Source organism: Lathyrus oleraceus, chromosome 6 (assembly GCF_024323335.1).
Source record: "Lathyrus oleraceus cultivar Zhongwan6 chromosome 6, CAAS_Psat_ZW6_1.0, whole genome shotgun sequence".
Classification (NCBI taxonomy): Eukaryota; Viridiplantae; Streptophyta; class Magnoliopsida; order Fabales; family Fabaceae; genus Lathyrus; species Lathyrus oleraceus.
This window is the reverse complement of record NC_066584.1, coordinates 101,106,355-101,132,691: the sequence shown is the minus strand read 5'-3', so window position 1 is coordinate 101,132,691 and position 26,337 is coordinate 101,106,355.

Here is a 26,337-nt window from a genome sequence, read left to right as displayed (position 1 = left end):
TGGTGGAAAGGAAAAATAGATCTCTCCAAGAATCTTCTAGAGCTATGATTCATGCTAAGAAGTTGCCTTACCACTTTTGGGTTAAAGCCATGAACACGGCCTGTTATGTTCACAACAGAGTAACCTTAAGAAAAGGGACCTCAACCACTTTATATGAAGTCTGGAAGGGAAGAAGACCTACTGTCAAATACTTCCACGTGTTTGGTAGTAAATGATATATCCTGACTGATCGTGAACAAAGAAGGAAAATGGACCCCAAGAGTGATGAAGGAATATTTTTGGGCTACTCAATAAACAGCAAAGCCTTTAGAGTTTTTAATTCCAGAACAAAAGTTATGATGGAATCTATCAATGTTGTTGTTGATAATCAAGAGACTGATGTCACAAACGATGTGTAAACATTTCTGAATGATGCCCAGCTGAACTCCTGGATAAAAGTAGTGAGAGTGAGTCCACTCAAGCTGAACCTGAAGCTGATAACATAAATAAGGGACCCTCTATCGGAATTCTGAAGGATCATCCTAAAGATCTCATTATAGGAGACCCAAATAAAGGGGTCACCACTAGATCAAGGGAAGTGATCTCACACGCCTGTTTTGTGTCCAAGATTGAGCCTAAGAATGTCAAAGAAGCCTTAACTGATGAATTCTGGATTAATGCCATACAGGAAGAGTTAGGCCAATTCAAGAGAAATGAAGTATGGCAATTGGTTCCAAGATCTGAAGGAATAATTGTTATTGGAACAAAGTGGGTTTACAAGAATAAATCTGATGAAAAAGGTGTGGTTACTAGAAATAAAGCAAGATCGGTAGCACAAGGATACACTCAAGTTGAATGAGTTTACTTTGATGAAACATTTGCTCATGTAGCTCGCTTGGGGTCCATTAGAATACTGCTAGGAGTGGCATGTATTTTGAAGTTTAAACTGTTCCAAATGGATGTGAAAAATGCCTTCTTAAATGGCTACTTGAATGAGGAAGTATATGTTGAACAACCAAAGGGATTCACAGACCCAAATCTTCCAAAGCATGTGTATAAGTTAAGGAAAGATCTTTATGGGTTGAAACAAGCTCCTAGAGCATGGTATGAGAGACTCACATTGTTTCTCATTGACAATGGATACAAAAAGGGAGGCATTGATAAGACTTTATTTGTCAAAGATGAAGGAGGAAAGCTCATGGTTGCTCAGATCTATGTGGATGATATTGTGTTTGATGGGATGTCAAGTAAAATGGTTTAACATTTTGTTGAGCAAATGCAGTCTGAATTTGAAATGAGCCTTGTTAGGGAACTAACCTATTTTCTTGGCCTGCAAGTCAAGCAGATGGAAGATTCTATCTTTCTATCTCAAAGTAAATATGCCAAGAAGTTTGTTAAGAAGTTTGGCATGGAGAATGCAAGCCACAAGAGGACACCTGCTCCTACTCATCTGAAAGTGTCTAAAGATGAAAATGGTGTCAGTGTGGATCAAAGTCTCTACAGAAGCATGATAGGGAGTCTGCTATATCTTACAGCAAGCAAACCTGACATTGCTTTTGCTGTAGGTGTATGTGCTAGATATCAAGTTAAACCAAAGGTGAGCCATATAAACCAAGTGAAAAGGATCCTGAAATATGTCAATGGCACTTGTGACTATGGGATGCTATACACTCATGGATCTGAATCTGTATTGTCTGGATATTGTGATGCTGATTGGGCTGGAAGTGCTGATGATAGGAAAAGCACATCAGGAGGATGCTTCTTCTTGGGTAACAATTTAATATCATGGTTTAGTAAGAAGCAAAATTGTGTTTCTCTGTCTACTGCTGAAGCTGAATACATAGAAACTGGAAGTAGTTGTTCTCAACTGGTGTGGATGAAACAAATGCTGACTGAATACAATGTCTCACAAGATGTCATGACATTATACTGTGACAACCTGAGTGCCATTGTTAACTGGAGATTTCAACAAATAGTTGAAGTTCTTTGGAAGTGTTATGTTTTGGAGAATAATAAAAAATGGCTGTGTCGAAGCTGTTTGTTGAATACTTTTCTTGGGTAAACAAATCTTTCTTATCGAAGCTTGAGACTTAGAAGATTTTTTGATCTCCACAAAGCTCTCTTCGACGTAGGCGTTTTGACAGAGTCGAAGCTTCAAGCGGGAAAGATTTAAAATTTAAACGAAGCAATTTCGTCAGGCCAACACGTGGAAACATCTGAGATATGCAATGCTTGAGAAGGTCGAACGTGGCAGTCATCTGTGTAGAGGCAGTTAGGGTCGAATTGTTATAAATAGGGGTCTTAGTTTTAAATTTCGGGTTTTTCAAAAATATATACAGAAATTCACAAAAATACTCAAAGTACCGGAGCGAGAGAAAAGAGTTTTACGTTGAAAATGTATGTATGAAGAACACCACAAATTTCGTTCATGTTATCTATTTCATACAAGTTATTTAAATTAGAATTATTCATTGTCTGTTTCTTCTGTCGAATTGCCCTTATTTTCAGTATTTTATCATCATTTTTACTTTTGCATTTACATTTCGCCAAGTCTTCATTTCCAGTACTTTCTCAAAACTTAAAGCATTTACTTCGAGTCACTTATCTTTACCCTTTCCAAGTATTTTCATTATCTTTAAAAACCTTTTACTACAAAGTTACCATCATTTACTTTGTTCATAAAGTCATAAATGTCGTTTAGAATTGTTGTCAAAACACTTTTCGTTGTTCATAAACCAGAAACAAACTCAACCATGAGTCAAATCATCGTAATAACAGTTCTTGAGACACATGTCCTAGGATCAATCTAGTCGATCCTATAAGTTACCAAAATATATATATTGGAAGACTAGCGGTTGTTTATCAGAAATCACTGGTAAACAAATTGGCACGCCCAGTGGGACAGTGTCAAAAGAATTGTTGATTACAATAGTTTGTTTTACTTTAAAATTGTTGTTATTCTTTTGGTTTAAAAATTAGTGTTGTATGATCCTTAGAAGTGGTAGGATAGCCAACAATCCGCAACCTATAACCAACAGAAAAAACGTAAAAAAGATGGTTAATACAACCAGTCAAGGGGAACAATTCCCTCCCTAGGGAACAGGCACAATCGGAGCAAATTCGATTGATGTATCCACTGATATCCCTAGTGCACAGGCCATACCAACATCTGGATCCATGGCCTTGCATAGTTCGACAATAATGCCTATTATGTCAGGCGTAGCAGACACTCCTGCAGTTTCAACCCCTAGGCCACTAGGATTCGAGAACTTTAGGTCTGTGAGAGAATACCCATATGGAATGCCATCTACTGCCATGGCAGGGCTTCAAAACAATTCTTCCATATATACTCAACCATATAATACGGTTATTTCGCCAATTCAAAATTCTGGCTCTGTCATGAACCATGTAGGTCGAAATACCCAATCACAAGGAGTCCCCACCCTATTACCTACCCTTACAACGAGTAACCAGGCAGCCTTTAGACAACAAATGGATGCTAGTAACCATGATATGGTAGGAGTTCTGGCCAGAGAAATGAATACCATTTTTTCTCCCCTGATACAAAATGTGAATAGGACTAACATTGACAATGCCCAAACATACCAACAACTGTCAGCGCAGATGGGACGCATAGCAGATTTCGTAGGCACCCCACAATATATTGTTCGAAGCAGGCCAAACCAAGTTATAATCCAGGGAGAAGAACCAACTATAGATCAGGTTCGACCACCAAGGCAAACGCCTGACGAAAGGGTCATGGGGGCAAGATTGGAACAACAGCCAATTCGATGGGAAGTCCCTGAAGAACAACCTAGGAGAGTGATAATGGTTAATAGAGACCAGGATGCAGACGAAGTAATTCATAGGGTCAGGCGGGAAAGCATGCTGGAAAATGACTTAACTAGTATGATAGAGAGAATCATGGCCCAGAATGGTCTGAATACAGGACTTCGACGGCCAAATTATTCCTTCCCTTTATCAGAGTATGTCCTACAAACAGAATTACCAAGGGGTTATAAAATCCCTAAGTTCACCAAATTCTCAGGGGACACTAGTGAATCCACTATATAGCACATAGCCAGATGCATGACTGAGGCAAGGGATTTGGCGAACAGTGAGAACCTAAGGATGAAACATTTCCCCAGTTCTTTAACAAAGAATGCCTTCACGTGGTTTACAACTTTGCCACCAAATTCCATAGATGCTTGGCCCCATGTGGAAAGATTGTTTCATGAACAATTCTACATGGGCCAAACTAAGATAAGTCTTAAGGAATTAGCCAGCATCAAAAGAAAATTCACCGAACCTATAGATGATTATCTGAATAGGTTCCGTTTGTTGAAATCTAGATGCTTTACAATAGTGCCTAAACACGAGTTGGTCGAAATGGCCGCTGGAGGTCTAGACTATTCCATCAGGAAAAAGTTAGATACCCAGCATCTAAGAGACATGGCCCAATTAGCAGATAGGGTTCGATAGGTCGAACGCTTAAAATCTGAAAAGGCCAGAGCAAATAAGAATTATAAGAAAGAGAGGGTTGCTTATGTCGAATTCGAAGACGGAGAGTCTGAAATCTCTGATGACCCTTATGGTCTTGAGGAATTCGAAGTGGATTTGGCTGAATTAAAAGAAGCACCACCTTATGCTTGCAAATTACTTACACCTTCGAATAGCAGGAACCCTGTTGAGACTGAAAAGAATGATGGATTCCCCAAAAAGACTTACACATTTGATGTTACCAAATGTGACGAGATCTTCGATTTATTAGTAAAAGATGGCCAAATGATAGTGCCTCCTAATACCAAAATTCCTCCGTTAGAACAACAAAAGAAAAGAGGCTTCTGTAAATATCACAATTTTTTAGGCCATAAAACCTCACAATGCTTTCTTTTCAGGGATCTTATTCAGAATGTAATCAGGGATGGCCGCCTCAAGTTCGCTGACAAAGGAAAGAACCACATGAAGGTTGATGCTGATCCCCTCAACATTGCTGAGACAAACTATGTTGAACCTGTTGAAATCAACATGATTGACATAGGGGAAGTGGAGGCTGTAAAGGCAACGGGAACTGAAGGCTATGCGCCGGATGGAAAGCAGGCTACTGATGGCCTAAATAACGATGTTTCCTTTGGAATCTCTGTCAAAGGTAAATAGGTTACTAACGTCGAACCAAGGGCCACTGAAGGTCTCAAGGGGAAAGCAACTGAGGCTACTGAGGTCCTAAGAAAGAAATTTGAGGAAATTTTAATCACTGATGGCGCCAGTCTAGGTGTCAACATGGTGGATCTGAAACAACCCCCCCCCCCCCCGAAATGGAGGAAGTGGAGAAATGTCTGAAGATGGAGCAAGAGGGGATGAAGTTTGGCTATCCCAAAGCCAATGAAAGCCTACGTGAATACCTTTGGAGATGTCACAAAAGAAATTCTGACATGTTGTTGTGCCCAAGGTGCAGCATCAGGATATGTCGAAGGGTGGCTGAGGATTATGAAAGATGGCAACGAACAAAGACTGAGAGAAACTGGAGGAAGGAAAGCCAATTACAGAAGGTGTATCCCACGCTAGGAGAAAGCCTTCTTGGTTTCATTGTGCGTTGCTACAAGTATGAAACAGAATGCTTGATGTGTCCCAGGTGTGGGGTAGTGTACAACGGAGAATTAGCTGAAGCATTCGAAAGAATCCCATATGACCAAGGTTGGGACGGACATGGAGGTAACCCAAACATGTATAGCTTCGACAAGAGGGGAGCACCTAGGAGGCCAGACATCCCTCATCCAAGGGCGAAAAGAGTTATGTTTAAACTGCCAACAGAAGTCCCTGAGGAGAAATGGACTCAGGCGGGACCAAAGAAAGGAAAGTGGAGAAGTTTTGAGGATGGAGGAAGAACCTCTTGGGTGTATAGAAAACAGTTCCAGGCATCCGAGGGAGAGGCTATCAGGCTAGAAAACTACAAAGGAAAAAATCCTATGTTGAGATCCCAGTGGAGAAGACATCAGAGGTTAAGGAAGGCTGAAAGAGAGATGAATCTAAAAGAGACTGGAGAATCTAGCAGCGTCAAGGTTCCCCCAAATGTCATGGATTCGACCAAACCACCTGTAGGAAGGAAGTTGTTTCCAGATGAAAACATAAGTCAGAAAGTTTAGAAGGAACAAGTAAGGGAGGAGGAAATGCTCACTGACGACTTCGAGTTCGACGGAGTGTCTTCTGTTAATATGAATTCCAATGTAGTCTCAGTCCTGCCATACAAATATAACCAGGAGACTGAGGTTAAAGATAATGAGGAAGCGGATGCTGTGGAGATGGCGAAGCATCAACCAGTGTGTTACTATGTTCTCAACAGTGGTGCTGTCGAAGAGCAGAACGCTAGTTTCGAAAGGCCTCACCAAGGGATGCAGAGTCACCTCAAGCCCCTATACATTAGGGCCAAAGTTGGACATGTGGGGGTGAATAAATTTTTGGTGGACTGAGGAGCAGCAGTAAATTTGATGCCCCAATTCATGTTAAAGAAGATAGGTATGTTCGACACTGATGTCAAACCTCACAACATGGTATTGTCAAATTATGAGGGTAAGATAGGACAGACTTTGGGTGCCATACAAGTGGATCTGACTGTTGGATCAATCACAAGACCAACAATGTTCATGGTAATACCCGCGAAGGCAAAGTACAACTTACTACTAGGGAGAGAATGGATACATGGAATAGGGGCAGTCCCTTCGACCATGCATCAGAGGATATCCATCTGGAGAGAAGATGGTGTGGTAGAGAATGTTGAAGCTGACCAAAGTTACTTCATGGCAGAAGTAAACCATGTAGACAAGAGAAACTTCGACAGGAACTTGGCTCACATAGGACCATGCTACCCAGTGGAAGAAGGCTACGCCCCAAATAAAAATGCCTTGTACTTATTGACTCTTTATCCAAATGGCTTTCAATGGGATAGGGAGATTATGGGAGACCCAAAAGAAGGGGAATCATCTGAAATACGACCAACAGGCTGGGATGAAGACCCATACTATGACTGAGTCTTCTTTTCTCGAAAAGATTTCGGCCTACATGGCTGAGAATAAAAGACAAGCGGCTCTCGAAGCCGAGATAACAAACATGGCTAACAAAGCCACATATGGTGAAATCTATAATACAAGACCTGGGGAATACTCTAAACTAAAACCCCCTAATGAACAAGTACCTGTGGAACCAACAGAACAGAGGTTAGATGCCATTTACGACGAAGAGCCTCTGGGATTCGAAAAAGATCCAGTAACGCCAAGTGCGAAGATGTTAGCGCAAGATCCTCTTGAAGGAATTGATCTCGGAAATGGGAGTACAAAAAGAATCACCTACATCAGCACTAAATTGGACCCCAAGTTGAAAGTAAGAGTAATAGAATTGCTAAGAGAAAACAAAGATTGCTTTGCTTGGGACTACGACGAGATGCCTGGTTTGAAGAGGGACTTGGTCGAATTAAAGCTGCCTATCAAGGATGGCAAGAAGCCCATCAAGAAGACTCCAAGGAGATTCGCCCCAGAGATCCTCTCAAAGATCAAAAAAGAGGTCGAAAGACTTCTTCGATGCAATTTCATTAGGACCACAAGGTATGTCAATTGGATTGCAAATATAGTTCCTGTTATCAAGAAAAATGGCTCTTTGCGAGTGTGTATATATTTTCGTGATCTAAATACAGCAACTCCTAAAGATGAGTATCCAATGCCTGTGGCAGAGATGCTGGTTGACTCAGCCGCAGGCTATGAATATCTCAGCATGCTTGATGGATATTCTGGCTATAACCAGATTTTCATTGCAGAAGAGGATGTTTCTAAAGCAGCCTTTCGATGCCCAGGGGCAATAGGCACTTATGAGTGGATAGTTATGCCCTTTGGTCTAAAAAACGTTGGGTCAACATACCAGCGAGCAATGGATTCTATATTCCATGATTATATAGAACTTATGCAAGTGTACATAGATGATATTGTGATAAAGTCTACATCAGATGAAGATCATCTAACCCGTCTTAGCCAATCATTTGAAAGAATGAGAAAACATGGCTTAAAAATGAATCCTCTTAAGTGTGCATTCTTTATGCAGGCTGGAGATTTTCTAGGCTTTGTGGTCCATAAAAAGGGGATATAAATCAATCAGAACAAGACAAAGGCTATTATAGAGACCAAAGCACCATCAACCAAGAAAGAATTGAAATCATTATTAGGAAAGATAAATTTCCTAAGAAGATTCATCTCGAACTTAAGTGGTCGAACTCAAGCCTTCTCTCCCCTCCTATGCCTGAAACAAGGGAAGTTCGAATGGAATGACGAACATCAAAAGGCATTCGACAAGATCAAACATTATCTGACAAATCCTCCTATCTTGGCACCACCATGTGGAAAGAAGCCTATGAGACTGTATATATCAGCTTCAGACACTACCATAGGTAGCATGTTGGCACAAGAGAATGAAGATGGCGTCGAAAGAGCCATTTATTATCTTAGTAGGGTTTTAAATGATGCAGAAACTAGATACACTTCAATAGAAAAGTTGTGTCTTTGTTTGCATTTCTCTTGTACTAAACTCAAGTATTATATAAAACCTATTGATTTGTACGTCTCTTCACATTTTGATGTCATCAAGTATATGTTATCTAAGCCAATAATGCACAGTCGAATTGGCAAATGGGCTTTAGCACTCACTGAATACTCTTTAACCTTTATGCCCTTAAAGGCAATGAAGGGACAAATAGTGTCAGATTTTATTGTGGACCATGCAGTGGTCGAAAATCCTCAACTTCAAGTTGAGTTGAAACCTTGGAGATTATTCTTTGACGGTTCCACTCATAAGGATGGAAGTGGAGTTGGGATCATGTTAATTTCTCCTAACGGAATTCCAACAAAACTCAAATATAGAATTTAAGGTCCCCTTTGTTCTAACAACGAAGCAGAATATGAAGCCCTTATTGCAGAACTTTAGGCTTTGTTGGAATTGGGGGCAACTAGGGTCGAAATTAAAGGAGACTCAGAATTAGTAATCAAGCAACTGACGAAGGAGTACAAATGTATAAAAGAAAATTTGATTATGTACTTCGTCCTTGCAAATAGGTTACTCAAAAAGTTTGAATACATCGACATAAAACATGTCCCTAGAATAAAAAACCAAGAAGCTAATGACTTAGCACAAATAGCTTCAGGGTATAGAATTTCAAAAGAGAAGCTAGAAGAACTTGTCGAAGTAAGAGGAAAGGCAATGGCTGCCAGATTGTCTCCGACAGATTTGGAAAGCACTCAGTTAGGAATGCTAACAAAGAGGAGTTTAAAGTACTGGCCATTGATACCTTAATAGATACAGACTGGAGGAATCCAATTATTAATTATCTTAAGGATCCTTCGACAGATACAGAAAGAAAAACCAAGTACAGGGCTTTATCTTATGTTTTGATGGGGAATGAATTATTCAAGAAAACCCCTGAGGGGATCCTGTTGAAATGTTTAGGAGAAAATGAAGCTTATTTGGCATTATCTAGTGTACATAGTGGAGCCTGTGGAGCACACCAGGCAGGCCATAAGATGAAATGGTTGCTTTTCAGATATGGAATGTATTGGCCCACCATGTTAAAAGATTGTATAGAGTTTGCTAAGGGTTGCCAAGAATGTCAAATACATGCAGGAATTCAACATGCTCCTCCAAGTGAGCTTCATACAATTATTAAGCCTTGGCCTTTCAGAGGATGGGCATTAGATCTAATTGGGGAAATTAGACCCAATTCATCCAAAGGTCAAAGATACATACTTGTAGGAATTGACTATTTCACTAAATGGGTCGAAGCAGTACCCTTAGTAAATGTGGATCAAGAAACTGTTATCGAATTCATTCAAAGGCAAATATTATATAGATTTGGAATCCCAGAAAGTATAACAACAGATCAAGGATCTGTTTTTACTGGTCGAAAGATGCAAGAGTTTGCAAAGGAAATGGGTTTCAAATTATTAACATCCACACCCTATTATGCTCAAGCCAATGGGCAAGTCGAAGCAGCCAATAAAGTAATAATTGGTTTAATCAAAAAGCATGTAGGGAAGAAGCCAAAAAATTGGCACAAAACTTTAGATCAAGCACTTTGGGCTTGTTGAACCTCCCCTAAAGAAGCTACTAACACTACACCTTTCCAGCTTACATTTGGACATGATGCAGTATTACCTGTCGAAATCTACTTGCAATCAGTGAGAATCCAAAGACAAGGAGAAATTCCATCTGACTTATACTGGGAAATGATGATCAATGAACTGGTGGATTTGGACGAAGAAAGGTTGCATGCGTTAGAAGTATTAAGAAGACAGAAGGAGAGGGTAGCAAGAACATACAATAAGAGGGTCAAAGGTAAAACCTTCACTATGAATGATTTAGTTTGGAAAGTTATATTACCTATGGATCAAAAGAATAAAGCATTAGGAAAATGGTCTCCACATTGGGAAGGACCTTTTCGAATTTTAAAAGCCTTTTCAAATAATGCATACGAAATAGAAGAACTAACAGAGGATCAAAGAATCCTAAAAGTAAATGGGAAATACTTAAAGAAGTATAAACCATTTATGCACGAAGTTAAAATCATAACAGCATAGTAAGTAAAGAACTATCATGGCCAAAATGGTGAAGATATTTAAACTCTAAACTTTGCCAAAATGGCTTTCGTCTTAATCAAAATACAAATAAACAAGAGTCGAATAGAACAAATACAGGAGGAAATCAAAAATGAATAGTGACCCGCATCCGATCATACTTTTTCTTCGCCAAGCCAATCTTATACTGAACAGCCGCTTGAACCCCTCTGAGGCGTGCAATATATTCGTTCATAGTAGTAGCCTTTTCGACATGATCTACACTCTACTTCGCCAGATCATCAGCTTCAGTACTATTCAAGCCTTGGATAGCAGCCTACTTCGCCTTAGCATCAGAAATCTTCTTCTATAATTCTGCAATATGAGATTCCCACAGACGTATCGAAGCAGTGTAAGTGTCGAATTCTGCTTGGGCTGATTTTCTGGAAGCGGCTAACTCCTCAGAAGCTTGTGAAGTTCGAAGGGCATTGTCAAACTCAGTGGCTTGAGCTTTTTCAGTTGATAGAAGCTTAGCTTTGGCATCCACCTCCCTATGATATTCAGCACAAACTTGATCAATTAGGTTCTGAATGTCGATAAGGGCTCCACCTATATCAGTGGGGCAAGCAGTGATGTTAATCTTGGTTATCAGCTTCTTTATGCTAAAGCTCGCTCCCACATTATTCCTTAATTCTTCAAAGAGATCTACATCAAAAACTGCCTTCTTCACCTGCTGAAGGAGTTCGTCATGTGATGCTTCGTTTGCAGTAGCACCAGAATGGGTCGAAGCTCCAGAAATACTTTTCTCTGAAGAAGACTCTCTTTGAGCCATCATTAACCCCGCATACTTGAGAGGATCATTTTGTTTTAAAGCTTTTTTCTCCTCCTCAGTAAGTGGTATAGGTGAAGTCTGGGTGATGGATGGTCGAACTTTAATTGGATTTGGGACCGTGTCGACGTTGGCGTCACCTGTTCCAGTTTGATTTCCTTCAGTATCATATTCTCCCACATTCATGTCTTCATCTTCCTGAAAATACCCATCAATCTCATCAGAATCCTGATCATCCTCATCAGCATCATCTGAAGGGAACACAACTCTTGTAGGAGAATTACTAGGAGTATCCTCAGAATCTTCTTTCCCTGCTGAGTCCTTCTCGTCAACGTGCTTCGAATCTCTTTTACCATCTTCACCAGGAGAAGAGGTTTCTTCTTCATTCTGGGAGTTATCTGCTTCGAGATTTTGAGCTCCAGTCGAAGATCCTTTATTTTGGACAGCATCGCTGATTGTCGGAGGAGGATATGGATTCATGCCGCTCGAAGGATCGCTCTGATTGGCGGTAGAAATGAGGGGAGTGATGGCTTTGTCCTGAAAACAAAGTGTTAGAATAAAGTATGAGTTTGTCGAAAGATAAAATACTCAAGGTCGAAGTATACCTGTTGAGCCTTAGGGTCGGAGGCATTGCTCCCAATGTGCTCCAGCATTGCGCCACCAGAGGGCTGAGATGGAGTTTTCTTTGGAAGAGGAGGGAGAATGTTGGTTTCGACACCTTGTTGTTTATTTGTTTGGGAAGGGGCAACTGTTGCCTTATTCTTCTTCTGCTTTTTCTTGAGTGGAGTTGGAGGAGTATCTTCTTCATCATCTTCGACAAGAATTACATTAGTAGTGGAGGCTTTTCTTTTCTTGGGTGTCAAAGGAGGCTTGCCACTACCCTGAAAAATAAAATTATAAATAGTTAGAAAAATACGAAAAAGACAAAGAAGTTATTTGATCTAATACCTTTGAACTCTTCTTCATTTTTTCTGGAGCAGCACCAGAAGACACTCCCTGGCTTGAAGAGGTAGTTGGCCTAGAAGCAGTATTCGAACTAGCCTTCGCCACAGGCTTTTCTTTCTTCCCCACCTTCCTTTCGACAGCTAAAGAAGGATGTGAGTTAATCGAAACATGCAAATGTTTAAAAGATTGGCAAAAAGACGAAAGGGAGTTGTAAAACCAACATTCCACACCTTCACATGTGGGAAAAGTAATTCTCACTGCAGCTAAGTCGAAGTGAAGAAAGCCTTTGAAACTGTCTAAGGTATGTTTGGTTGAAACTACTCTTTCAGCAGGTTTTTGTTGGTCATTTTTTAGTATGTTAAAAATGTTCCCACATGTGAACCAGTTTGGGTAAGGGGGAAAAATGACAAAGCAAAATCTGCACTAGGTAAATTTGGAAATTTGGGTGGTTTGCACTCAAAGGCCAAATCATATTTCAATTCAAGTTTTACAGCTTTGAGAGATTTTCTTTTGGCAATTTGCTTTTCAAATTTTTCTTTTAAAATTGGTGATGTGTCACAAATGGTTCCAACAAGGTTCGTTGGGTCATAGACAATTTCAAAGTACTTTTGGAATGCTTGGATTTCTTCAGAGTGAGTAAGCTTACCCTTGTGGACATTTTCCTGCAAAGATGAAAAGGCCTTCGTTAGACGTTCTTTGATTTCAGCAGTAGAAAACATATTATTGGAATAGAAATTTGTCCACCAAGTGGCAAAACCATTGGTGGAGTAGAACTTTGGTTGGTAGGCTATTAATTGGAATTCGGCAAAATTTACATGGAATTCTTTGTGGATGGCAATGTCTCGAGCGCTCCATTCAGTCCCTGCACAGCAGATCTCGCGCTTTCGTTTGAATAAAGAAACATGAATAAGTTGACACAACCCAAATTGTCGAGAGACAAAATTAGGTTGATAAGCCAACAAAAACACATGGCTCTTTACTGGTAGGACCTAGAAACAAGCAGTCTTGAGAAGAGAAAGGCACGCCATATATCTTCAATCTCTGTGTTGGCGTTCTTCACAGCATCTTCGAGTGAGGCAGTAAACAAGGAGGAACGATGGGTTCGACTGGAAAAAGGAGCTATCGAAGGAAGGAAATGGTGACGCTTCGAGAACATCAAGGTGTATTTGGTGAGGGAAGTTTGTAAGTTGTCAACATCATCAGCTGGAGTCAGTCGAAGGAGTTTGGTGCCCTCAATGCTTCGATTTATTATCATTGGGGCACTTTCATCGATGTTTCCTCGTGTTGGCAAAAAGGATTCGAAAGTGGCATTAAGCCACAATTGAAGAAGCCAATAAGGCCCAGATAGTAATAAATTGGTACCAGCTTCATACTCCTTTAACTTAGCACTAGCCGATCCTAGACTTTCATACAAACTAGCCAATAAGAGCTCACTTAAACATACTCTTCGACCAGCATGCAATTGGTTAGCGAGTGTTAAAAATCTCTTTGCAACCTGTAGAGATTTACAGCAAAAGAAGAACTTGGACAACCATAGACCTAAGAATGTTATATGTTCTATGTCTGAAACTTCTTCCCCATCAGCGTGGTACAGATTAATGTAAGTACTGAACGAAGCGTTCTTGACATTGAAGTCAATCAAGTTTTCCCAGTCTTGGTAGGGGTCGAAGGTTTCTCCTGTTGGAGGAAGTCCAAAAATGGCAGCTACGTCGAAAAGCGTGGGAGTCATCATTTCACAAGGGAGATGAAATGTGTTATATGTGTTATCCCAGAAATATAGGCTGGATAATAATAAAGGCTGGAAGTAACTGAACCCCAGCTTCGACATCTGAATCAGGTCAAAAATACCCAATTCTTTCCAAAATGAAGCTTTCTTCTTCTCAACTTTTGTTAACCAAGCTAGATAGGATTTGTCTAGAGTTGGACAAGAACGAAAAGGTCTGAAACTATCAGTGATAAAATCCAGTTGAAAAGCCTCTCTTTGGGTTAGATCCTCATTATCTCTGGAGGAAACGGTTTTGTTGGCTATGGGTTTGGTAGTATGATGATAGGGAAAAAACTTCGCACATTTCTCTAAATGTTCTTCAGAGACTAATGGGCCTAAAAACCCTAAAGCATTTCCAGAAAGTAAGGAAGGAACCATTACCTGAGAAGCAAAAATTGCTTTTTGTTCTTTCATAAGTTTTGGAGCAGTGATGTATTCCCGATCCCCAACAATTATGGTTGTGCTAGTTGGAATGTTCTAGGAAGCAGGACTTTTTGAGGATCCAACACCTTTGATGTTCTTTGATTGCTTTTGCTGTTTACCAGAAGACATTGTTATGGGTTTTTTGGAGATTTTGAAGGATTAGGGTTTTAGGGAAGAAGAAGCGTTTTCTGAGAAGTTTTAGAAGATGAACTTAGGTTGAAAATGGAGATTTTTCGTAAAAAGAAAGAAAGAAATGACAAGTGAGCTTTTATAGTGTTAACCTACGAAGCTGACTGGTTACGCTTTACCAGGGTAGTGGGCCACGTGGTGGTTTTTCTGAGAAAAGGGTACAGGGATTACTGTTTATTTTCCTAGAAGTTAAAATTCATGATGACAAATAACTGCGCACACGTTTTGATAAGACGTTTTGAAAAAGTTAATCATGATTAACTGACAAATGTGGACTTTTTGGTCTATGAAAGGTCTCTGGTCGAAATCTGGTGACTATAAAAAATGGTCATTTCTACAGTAATTCGAAATAGACATTTCTTGGGGGCAATTTGTTAACTGGGGATTTCGAAAAATAGTTGAAGTTCTTTGGAAGTGTTATGGTTTGGAGAATAATAAAAAATGGTTGTGTCGAAGATGTTTGTTGAATACTTTTCTTGGGTAAACAAATCTTTCTTGTCGAAGCCTGAGACTTAGAAGATTTTTTGATCTCCACAAAGCTCTCTTCGACGTAGGCGTTTTGACAGAGTCGAAGCTTCAAGCGGGAAAGATTTAAAATTTAAACGAAACAGTTTCGTCAGGCCAACACGTGGAAACATCTTAGATATGCAACGCTTGAGAAGGTCGAACGTGGCAGTCATCTGTGTAGAGGTCGTTATGGTCGAATTGTTATAAATAGGGGTCTTAGTTTTAGATTTCAGAGTGTTCAAACAGATATACAGAAATTCATAAAAATACTCAAAGTACCGGAGCGAGAGAAAAGAGTTTTACGCTGAAAATGTATGTATGAAGAACACCACAAATTTCGTTCATGTTATCTATTTCATACAAGTTATTTAAATTAGAATTATTCAATGTCTGTTTCTTCTGTCGAATTGCCCTTAGTTTCAGTATTTTATCATCATTTTTACTTTTGCATTTACATTTCGCCAAGTCTTCATTTCCAGTACTTTCTCAAAACTTAAAGCATTTACTTCGAGTCACTTATCTTTACCCTTTCCAAATATTTTCATTATCTTTAAAAACCTTTTACTACAAAGTTACCGTCATTTACTTTGTTCATAAAGTCATAAGTGTCGTTTAGAATTATTGTCAAAACACTTTTCGCTGTTCATAAACCAGAAACAAACTCAACCATGAGTCAAATCACCGTAATAACAGTTCTTGAGACACATGTCCTAGGATCAATCTAGTCGATCCTGTAAGTTGCCAAAATATATATATTGGAAGGCTAGCGGTTGTTTATCAGAAATCTCTGGTAAACAGCCATAAACATCACAAAGAATCCTATTCATCACAGCAGGACCAACCATATTGATATACGTCACCATTTTATTAGAGAACTTGTGGAGGATAAGATTGTAGTCTTAGAGCATGTTGCTACTGAGATGTAGTTAGCTGATATTTTTACAAAGGCTTTGGATGCAAATCAGTTTGAAGGCCTGAGAGGAAAATTAGGGATTTGCATTTATGAAGACTTGTAGCGATTAATATGGAGTGGAAAAAGTAAGCAAATTAGTGTTTATGTGGCTAAAATAAAGCGCCCCCATTATGGTAAATCATCACCTTGTTTTGGAAATACCATTTATTCCGTCTTCACACGTTACCCCCATAACCTCACTACCTACTCCAACTCTTCCATCTTCCTGCTCCTTCTTCACAAACCTCTGCTAGGGCAACTGTACTTTTTCCATAAAAACTCCAAAATGTCATAACATCAAGATACATCTGCTTTTAAAAATACTAAGTCTACTCAAAAAAGTCAGTGCTCCTCCCATGGGCATTCCCGATGATGAGATTCTGGATATTGTTCCCCTCTCTGTTATTCCCTGCGAGGCCATTGATTTGAACCAACCCATTGATGCCCCAGCTTCTGCATGCTCCAATCAAGGTAACTCCTCTAGTATTCCTTCTGGTTCAACTCCTGCCACTAATTCTAAGGAAGATATACACTACACTGATCGTGTTATAAGAGACCTAGTCACTAGAATCCTTGATGAAGGACACTCTGTGAAGGGAGTTTCTACTCCCCTATCTCAAATGTACCCCTCTCCTGAGGTTGAACAACATAGTGGTAATGATGACGATTCCTCCAGTTCTGAGAAGGACTTGGCTGTTAAAGGGTTGTGCTCTCTAGGGAAAACCGTGTCTGAAAAAGGAAAATGTGTGGCATCTAAAATTGCCAATGCTTCCCACTCTGAGAAGTATATTGATGCAAATGATGTGATTGATCTAGAGGATGGTAGCTCTGATGATCAAGAGGAAAGCTTACTTCATCACCTAAAGCCAAGTGTGGCTAAATGCATGAAGACTCACAAAGGAAGATATGTGGTTGAACTTATGTCAGCTAGAAAAGCTAAGAAGACTGTTGGTATTGGTCCCTCCAAATCTTGGAGCAAGGTTGAAGTGAAGAAGAGTAAGGTCAAAGATGATTCTGAGTCTGAAGAGGATGTTGAGGAAGATGTCCCTGACATCTCGCCTGTGAAGAAAACCACTATTAGGAAGTCTCTTGGTAAAGTCCCTGCTGTGCATTTGGATAACATCTCTTTCCATCTTGAGGATGGAGCTGCCAAGTGGAAATTTGTGATTCAGAGAAGGGTGGCTGTGGAAAGGGAGTTGGGAAAAGATGTTGCTGATGTCAAGGAGGTCATGGGCCTGATAAAAGCTCATGGGCTGTTGAAGACTGTTGTTGGGTTCTCTCAATGCTATGAGGGTTTAGTGAAGGAATTTATTGTTAACATTCCTGAGGACATTTCTGATAAGAATAGCAAGGAATTTTGCAAGGTGTATGTGAGGGGTAAGTGTATAACTTTTTTTCCTACTGTTATTAATAATTTTCTAGGCAGAGATAATGAGGATGCAGGAGAACTAGAAGTTACAGACAATTAGGTCTATAGGGAGATCACAGCTAGGCAGGTGAACGTTTGGCCTGTTAAAAAGCATCTCCCTGATGGGAAGTTAACTGTCAAGTATGTTATCTTGCACAAAATAGAAGCTGCTAATTGGGTCCCTACCAACCATATCTCCACCATTGCTAATACCCTTGGAAGGTTTATTTTTGCTGTTGGAACCAAAGTGAAATTTGACTATGGTAGATTTATGTTTGAACAAATCATTAAGCATGCATCTACTAATGCAGTTAAGCTGCCAATTACCTTTCCCTCTATGATATATGGAATTCTCTTGAATCAACACCCTGGTATTCTGTGCTCTAATGACTTACCTAGTAGAAGAAAATCTGCTCTATCTGTGCACTATAAACTGTTTGAAGGCAGTCATGTCGAGGATATTGTCATGACATCTGCCATAAAAAGACCAACCTCAAAAGTTGGAACAATTGTTGAGCTTAAGGAGACTTGCAAAGATCTGGGTGAAGGGATAAGGGTAGAAACAGCTAGAAAACAATTGTTGGAAGCCCTGATTGCAAGCTTGGAGCAGGCTGAAGGTGAAAATATTGAACATGCTAAAGAAGTTGAAGCCCACACCTCTAGTGAGAGGTCTGCAAACAATGATGAGACAGGTGGATATTTTGTTTCTGGTGTTGATGAAGCTGCAAGCTCAAGCTCAACTGATTAACTCCTTTGACTTTGATCCCTATTGATTTGATGATGTTTTTTTGTTGTGGTGGATTTCCGTGATTTTGGTATTACTTTGTTGATTTGTTTCTCAGCTTGCTTACAGCTGGTTATGTACTTGGTTTTGTAACCATTTAACTTTTGATATTTCGGTTAATGACTAAATAGACATTTATTTTGTCTCTTTGGTCTCTTTTGGCTAAAAAGGGAGAGAAGTACCTATAGCTATAGGTGATGGATACAAAGGGGGAGAACTTTTTTGGTGTGTGTGTGTTTTGGCACAAGGGGGATTCTCTGTCTATGTGAAGCAGGTTGATGGTGTGTTCCGAGTACAAGCGCTTGTGTGGTTACTAGTTGTTATTATTGCTAGTAATGTATGTATGTTTAGTTCTGCTGTTGAACTGATACTTTGATTAAGTTCTTGTGAACGTGTGATCTATTGTTTGTTTTAGCCAAAATTTGCCAAAGGGGGAGTTTGTTGGTTCTATGTATTAGCATCAATTTTGGTAAAACTTAGTGTTATCACAAGATGTCACGTCGATTGTCTTGACATGTGATATCAGCTTCCTGCAGGATGTTTAGTATGGTTGTGCAGAATGTATTCAAGATGTCAGACCCGATGTTAAGAATGTGCATACAGAACATTCAGTCTGAATGTTATGTGTTTTGTTACTACGTGTTTCATGCAAGTCTTTGTGTGCTTATGTGGATATTTGTAGGTGTTTAATTGGCTGCATTATATGGTAAAACACTAGCTGGATTCTAATGTCTTGACTGATGTCATGACATGGTGTGTATGTGTGACTGCATTGTAGGTTAGAATATCTAACTGTACTCTGATATCTAGCTGGATTCTAATGTCTTGACTGATTTCATGACATGGTGTGTATGTGTGACTGCATTGTAGGTTAGAATATCTAACTGTACTCTGATGTCTTGACTGATGTCATGACACACTTGAGTAGTTACTGCAGGATTAGCTAATACAGGATTTATTGAATGTCAAACTGGATGTTGTGACATTCATTCCTGTCAGCAGATACTAAGGAATAGAACAGCTTGTGTTCTGTTAGAACTTAGTATTTATTTCCAGTCTGGTTATCAAGGAAATACCAGACCTGGCATAAGGCCTACTGACTGAATGTCAAACTGGATGTTATGACATTCATCATTGACAGCATATACTGAACAATAGACAGAGTGGTGTTCTGGTTCACTTCAGTATGTTTCTTAGTTTGTTCTTCAAGAGGATAACAGAACTAACTTTAGGCCAAATGTGTAACTATCAAATTGGATACTTTGACATTTATTAATGTAAGCTGTTACTGTAGAATGGTCATTTTGGTCATGTACAGGTCAGCAAAATTGTACAGTCTGTTTTCTGGAAAAACAGACTTAGCATATGATCCTTGATGTCATGCTGAATGTCGTGACATTCATTCCTGACAGCATATGCTATATTGTAGGTTGTTCAGTTTTCTGTTTCAGCTTTTTCTCAGGCTATTCTTCAGGGATTCAACAGCTTAGAGAAAATCCAGGAAATCAACAACCAAGCTACATTTAATGAACCTAACAAATAGCCTATTTGTTAGTAACCTAGATGTGGAATTTAGGGGAACTCGCGTGACCTTAAATTCAGGAGAATACAAGTGTAACGGCCCAAGTACTGCAATATAAAAGGAAGTCGTTCCTTCATTCAGAACCAGGGATTTTAAGGCGTGAAGATTTAGTGTGTCCAGCATACTTCACTGCTGTATTTTTGTGAGTCTTGTATTAGACATATCTTGTAAGCCAAGCCATTATCACGTAGATGATTGCTTTGGCATAGGGTGTTCATTGAGTTGTAAGTGTTGTGTCGCTCAAAGCTTTTAAGCGTGAGTGTTGTGTATCTTGATTAAAGCTGTAAAGCACAATCAAGAGTTGTTTGAAGTGTGACTTCAAAGTTGTCTTTAATATTGATTAAAGGTAGTAATCACTGAGGTGATTGAGGGGGAGTGAGTAGGAACTCTGATCTTAGTGTAAGATTGAAATTGCATTGGGTAGGGATTAAGTGACAAGTTGTAAACGGGTGAGTTTAGCTTTGAATTAATACTACTGATAGTGGATTTCCTCCCTGGCTTGGTAGCCCCCAGATGTAGGTCATGTTGGACTGAACTGGGTAAACAATTACTTGTGTTATTTACTGCACTTACTTTTAAGTTCTGCATAATTCTTGTCTGTGCAGAATTGGATGTCATAACAACCCGTGTGACATCTAAAGTCTGATAACTAGAATTTCAATTGGCATCAGAGCAGGCACTCTGCCTGTTAATGTCTGGGTGAGATCTAGGGAAGTTACTTTCTAGTACCATGGACAAGGATATAGGACACTCAAATAGACCACCCATGTTGGATGGCTCTAATTATGATGACTGGAAGCCTCGTATGATAGCCTTCTTAAGGTCTCTAGATAGCAAAGTCTGGAGAGCTGTCAACAAAGGATGGGAACATCCAACGAAGACAGGTGAAGATGGAGTCAGTGTGCAGATTCCTGAAGAAAAGTGGGACAAGGAGCAAGAGGCATTAGCTCTTGGAAATTCCAAGGCCTTGAATGCATTGTTCAATGGAATCAGTAAGAACATCTTCAGGCTGGTGCACCACTGTGAACTAGCTAAGGAAGTTTGGGATACCCTCAAGGTAACTCATGAAGGTACTTCCAAGGTGAAGATGTCCAAACTTCAGATGCTGACCACCAATTTTGAAAATCTGAGGATGAAAGAGGATGAGACTATTCATGACTTTCACATGAATATTCTTGAAATTGCAAACACCTCTGGTGGACTAGGTGAGAAAATGGCTGAAGAGAAACTTGTAAGAAAGATTCTCAGGTCCTTGCCTAAGAGATTTGCTATGAAGGTCACAGCCATAGAAGAGGCTCAAGATATCAGCAAGATGAAGGTAGATGAGCTCATTGGTTCCCTCCAAAACTTTGAAATGGGCTTATGTGAGGATGCTGACAGGAAGAACAAAAGCATAGCATTTGTATCTAACACTGAAGAGAAGCCAAAAGAAGGAAACAGTGGAGGAAATGGAAGCATATCTGAAGCCATAGCCTTGCTTGGAAGACAGTTCAACAAGTTCATAAAGAAGGTTGACCAACAGGGTAGACCCAATGTCAAGAACATCCCGTCTGACATAAGGAAAAGATCAACTTCTGAAGAAAAGTTCAAACAAGGCAAGGGAATCCAGTGCCATGGATGTGAAGGATATGGCCATATTCAGGTTGAATGCCCTACCTTTCTCAAGATGCAAAGGAAAGGGCTATCTGCCACCTGGTCAGAGGAGGACACGGAGAGTGAATCTGAAGGAGAATCGGCTAAACATGTCACAGCTCTGACCAGTGTCTGTGGTTCAGAGGATGACTCAAGCGGAGATGAGCTCAACTTGGATGAACTTGCTGCCTCATATAAAGAACTATGTGTTAAAAGTGCAGAAGTATGTATCCAAGGAGAAAAGCAGAAGAAACTCATCAAAGAGCTAGAATCTGAGAAACAGGAGCAGCTGAAAGTCATAGAGGGTCTAAATGGTGAGATAACCCTGCTGACCTCCAAGCTGAATCAAATGACCAAATCCATCAGAATGTTGAGTAAAGGATCTGACATTCTAAAAGTGGGACAGAAGTCAGGAGCCATATCTGGTTTAGGTCTCACTAAGAACTCTTCACCTGAACTCAAAAAGTCTAAGGCTGGAGTTCAGAAATTCAAGCGGAAGTCACATCCAATGTCTCAACATCAGAGAACCAGAATGAGCAAACATCAGAAGAAGAAATTTCAGAGATGGAGATGTCATTACTGTGGCAGATTCGGTCACATAAAACCCTTCTGCTATAGGCTGCAAGGTTACCCAAACCAGACCTCGCAAGGTAGGCCTAAGAAGAAGGTGTCTAAGCATAATGTCCCCATTAAGAAACAAACATGGGCGGCTAAGCAGACACCTCAGGTCAATCCTAAGCAGCAGGCATCTAAGCTTCATCCCTCTCCTGAGAATCAACAATGTGTTGCTAACCTTGCTCACACATCTCCAAGGGCACCTATCAAACAAGACTGGTACCTTGATAGTGACTGCTCAAGGCATATGACTGGGATGAGCAACCTAGTGGTGAATCTACAACCTCCTACCACCAAGTTTGTGACATTTGGTGATGGAACTAAAGGAGAAGTCAAGGGTGTTGGTAAGCTGGACTGTCCTGAAGCTCCAAAACTGAGTGATGTATTGTTAGTAAGAGGACTGACTGTAAACCTCATAAGCATAAGCCAGCTGTGTGATCAAGGGTTCCATGTTCAGTTTACTAAGGAGCTATGCATTGTGACAAATGGTGACAATCAGGAAGTTATGTGAGGAACCAGGTCCAAAGATAACTGTTATCTGTGGGAACCTAAAGTCTCTAACTTTTCCACAATATGCTCCTCAGCCAAGGAAGAACAGGAGGTGAAGCTGTGGCATAGACGTCTTGGACATCTCCACTTACGGGGAATGAAAAAGATTATATCCAAGGAAGCAGTCAGAGGAATTCCAAAGCTGCTTATTGATGAAGTAAGAGTCTGTGGAGAATGCCAGGTGGGCAAGCAAACCAAGATGTCACATCCGAAGCTGGGACATCCTACAACCTCCAGAGTTCTGGAACTGTTGCACATGGACTTAATGGGACCTATGCAGGTTGAAAGTCTTGGTGGGAAGAGATATGCTTACGTGGTGGTTGATGACCATTCCAGATACACGTGGATAAGCTTCATCAGAGAAAAGTCAGATACATTTGATGTCTTCAAAGACCTGTGCATAAGACTTCAAAGGGAAAAGGACAGCTGTGTGGTCCGGATCAGGAGCGATCATGGTACGGAGTTCAAGAATTCCAAGTTTGATGAGTTTTGCTCGTCTGAAGGAATAAGTCATGAGTTCTCCTCCCCTATAACTCCCCAGCAGAATGGGATAGTTGAAAGAAAAAATAGAACTATTCAAGAATCTGCCAGAGCAATGATTCATGCAAAGAAGCTCCCCATGCACTTTTGGGCTGAAGCAATGAATACCGCGTGCTATGTTCACAACAGAGTTACCTTGAGAAAAGGAACCTCCTCCACTCTATATGAAATATGGAAAGGCAGAAAACCCACAGTGAAGTACTTTCATATCTTTGGAAGTAAATGTTACATTCTCACAGATCGTGAACAGAGAAGGAAGCTGGATCCCAAAAGTGATGAGGGTATATTTCTAGGATACTCCACTAATAGCAGAGCCTACAGAGTGTTCAACTACAGGACCAATTTCCTGATGGAATCCATAAATGTTATTGTGGATGATAAAGAGGAAGGAATCGATGTCATAGAGGATGTTGAAACATTCCTTGACAGTTCAACTGACATTCCAGTCAAGTCTGAAGAAGTACAGGAACCTCCTCCTGAAAGTGAAGTAGATGCAACCACCAAAATGCCATCTATCAGAATTCAGAAAGACCACCCTAAGGATCTTATCATAGGGGATCCTAATAGTGGTGTGACTACCAGGTCACGGGGAATAAGCTCAAATTCCTGCTTTGTATCCAAGGTTGAACCAAAGAATGTGAAAGAAGCCCTGACTGACGAATACTGGATCAATGTCATGCAAGAGGAACTTGAGCAGTTCAAAAGGAATGAAGTATGGGAGCTAGTTCCAAGACCTGAAGGGACCAACATCATTGGTACCAAGTGGATCTACAAAAACAAATCTGATGAGAAAGGAGTAATTACTAGGAATAAAGCAAGACTAGTAGCTCAAGGATACACTCAAGTTGAAGGGGTTGATTTTGATGAGACATTTGCTCCTGTGGCTAGGCTTGAGTCCATCAGATTGCTGTTAGGGGTAGCATGCATTCTGAAGTTTAAACTATTCCAAATGGATGTAAAGAGTGCATTCTTAAATGGCTACTTGAATGAAGAAGTCTATGTGGAACAACCTAAAGGGTTCTGTGATCCTAACCAACCTAAGCATGTATACAAGTTGAGGAAAGCCTTGTATGGGTTGAAACAAGCACCTAGAGCATGGTATGATAGGTTGACCGAATTTCTGACCTCAAATGGATACAGAAAAGGTGGAATAGATAAAACCTTGTTTGTGAAGGATGAAGACGGCAAAATCATGATTGCTCAAATCTATGTGGATGATAAAGTCTTTGGTGGTATGTCAGAACAAATGGTAACACATTTTGTTCAACAGATGCAATCTGAGTTTGAAATGAGTCTGGTTGGGGAACTAACCTACTTTCTTGGAATGCAAGTCAACCAAATTGAGGACTCTATGTTTCTCTCCCAAAGCAAGTATGCCAAAAACATCGTTAAGAAGTTTGGTATGGATAATGCTAGGCACAAAAGGACTCCTGCTCCTACTCATCTGAAGTTAACCAAAGATGATGGAGGGCCCAGTGTTGACCAATGCTTGTATAGAAGCATGATAGGCAGTCTACTATATCTAACTGCAAGTAGACCTGACATTTCTTATGCAGTTGGAGTGTGTGCGAGATACCAAGCAGAGCCTAAGGTGAGCCACTTGAATCAAGTCAAAAGGATTCTCAAGTACATCAATGGGACTTGTGACTATGGGATGCTGTACTCACATGGGTCTGAGCCCGTCCTATTTGGGTACTGTGATGCTGACTGGGCTGGAAGTGCTGATGACAGAAAAAGCACATCAGGAGGATGTTTCTTCTTGGGAGACAATCTCATATCTTGGTTCAGCAAGAAGCAGAATTGTGTATCCCTGTCCACTGCAGAGGCTGAATACATAGCTGCTGGAAGCAGTTGTTCCCAACTGGTGTGGATGAAACAGATGCTCACTGAGTACAACGTCACTCAAAATGTCATGACATTATTCTGTGATAATCTCAGTGCCATCAATATTTCCAAGAATCCCATCCAACACAGCAGGACCAAACATATTGATATTAGACATCACTTCATCAGAGATCTGGTGGAAGACAAGGTGATCACTTTGGAACATGTAGCCACTGAACTGCAACCGGCTGACATATTTACAAAGGCTCTGGATGCTACTCAGTTTGAAAATTTAAGGGGCAAACTGGGAACAATGATGAGACAAGTGGATATTTTGTTTCTGGTGTTGATGAAGCTGCAAGCTCAAGCTCAACTGATTAACTCCTTTGACTTTGATCCCTATTGATTTGATGATGTTTTTTTGTTGTGGTGGATTTCCGTGATTTTGGTATTACTTTGTTGATTTGTTTCTCAGCTTGCTTACAGCTGGTTATGTACTTGGTTTTGTAACCATTTAACTTTTGATATTTCGGTTAATGACTAAATAGACATTTATTTTGTCTCTTTGGTCTCTTTTGGCTAAAAAGGGAGAGAAGTACCTATAGCTATAGGTGATGGATACAAAGGGGGAGAACTTTTTTGGTGTGTGTGTGTTTTGGCACAAGGGGGATTCTCTGTCTGTGTGAAGCAGGTTGATGGTGTGTTCTGAGTACAAGCGCTTGTGTGGTTACTAGTTGTTATTGTTGCTAGTAATGTGTGTATGTTTACTTCTGCTGTTGAACTGATACTTTGATTAAGTTCTTGTGAACGTGTGATCTATTGTTTGTTTTAGCCAAAATTTGCCAAAGGGGGAGTTTGTTGGTTCTATGTATTGGCATCAATTTTGGTAAAACTTAGTGTTATCACAAGATGTCACGTCGATTGTCTTGACATGTGATATCAGCTTCCTGCAGGATGTTTAGTATGGTTGTGCAGAATGTATTCAAGATGTTAGACCCGATGTTAAGAATGTGCATACAGAACATTCAGTCTGAATGTTATGTGTTTTGTTACTACGTGTTTCATGCAAGTCTTTGTGTGCTTATGTGGATATTTGTAGGTGTTTAATTGGCTGCATTATATGGTAAAACACTAGCTGGATTCTAATGTCTTGACTGATGTCATGACATGGTGTGTATGTGTGACTGCATTGTAGGTTAGAATATCTAACTGTACTCTGATATCTAGCTGG